Source organism: Bison bison, unplaced genomic scaffold (assembly GCF_000754665.1).
Source record: "Bison bison bison isolate TAMUID 2011002044 unplaced genomic scaffold, Bison_UMD1.0 scf7180017465897, whole genome shotgun sequence".
Classification (NCBI taxonomy): Eukaryota; Metazoa; Chordata; class Mammalia; order Artiodactyla; family Bovidae; genus Bison; species Bison bison.
In genome coordinates, this window is record NW_011374338.1 from 1 (window position 1) to 1,142 (window position 1,142).

Genomic DNA, 1,142 nt, shown 5'->3' on the forward strand with positions numbered 1-1,142 from the left:
GGCCCGAGGTGACAGGCCAGGCTCTGTTCCTTTGGAAGCCCCCGGGGCGGCCGCAGCTGCCGAAGCTCCCATCACTCAGTGGGGGGAGTGCGACCCCCAGGCCACACTGCTCCTGTCCTTGAGACTTAGGCCAAGGTCGGCTGGGAGGAGTGCTGCCCAGGAGATGGCCCTAGATTCTGCCGGTGCCCGGCCCTGGGGGTGGCCTGGGTGTGCCCTGTGCCGAGCATGGCTCCCGGCGCCCGCACCTTGCTCCAGGTCGGGGCGTGCGGAGCTGGCAGGAGGGGGGTGTGGACAGCACGCTCAGGGGTGAGCCCAGGAACCCCCGCCCTGGCCTGCTGGGCCCTGGCTGGCCGACCCCCACGCGCCCTTGGCTTCCGCAGGGCACGGCTTCCGTCCTGCAGCGTCGGTCCCCCAGCGAGGAGTACGTGGAGGTCGGGCGCCTTGGGCCCTCTGACTACTTTGGTGAGTGCGGGGCTCTGTCCTCGGCGGGGGGTGGCTGGCTTGCGGGGCCCCAGCAGGGCCTGGGCGGGGCCGTGGGAGTCCCGGGAGGCCTGGGCGCCGTCCCCCTGGGGAGGGCACCCCGATGCCCGCAGCCCTGACGCCCCTCGCCCTCAGGGGAGATCGCGCTTCTCCTGAATCGGCCCCGGGCGGCCACGGTGGTGGCGCGGGGGCCCCTCAAGTGCGTGAAGCTGGACCGGCCCCGCTTTGAGCGTGTGCTGGGGCCCTGCTCCGAGATCCTCAAGAGGAACATCCAGCGCTACAACAGCTTCATCTCGCTCACCGTCTGAGCGCCCTCCCGCCCTCCGGGAATAAACGCAGTGCCTCCCGGAAGGCAGCCCTCTGCCCACCTGCCTGCCTGGTCTCCCCTCGCGGCCCCTCTCAGGGAGCCCACCCCACTCCCCCATCTCCTGGGACGCAGGCAGCTCCCCAGCCCAGGCCTGGTAACATGATGCCGCTGGGCTGCAGTTGGTCTGGGGCGATGACGTCCCTGTTCTTGGAGCTGGAAGCTGAGGCTGCAAAGCTCAGGCCCCTCCCTCAGACGTGTGCCTCCCCCGGGCGCCCCAAGATGCCAGGGCTGGGGATGCTCTGGTGGCTTCAGCCAGGCTTGGCCTTGGGGCAGGGTGCGGAGCAGTGAACTTCCC

General features: G+C 70.8%; 1 long non-coding RNA gene across 1 annotated transcript; it reads left to right on the plus strand.

The window, feature by feature from the left end:
• The first annotated feature begins 48 nt into the window (after positions 1–48).
• LOC104985192 lies at positions 49–1,142 on the plus strand. The gene is made up of 2 exons (XR_824858.1): positions 49–462; positions 616–1,142. It is a non-coding gene; the product is annotated as an uncharacterized LOC104985192 (long non-coding RNA).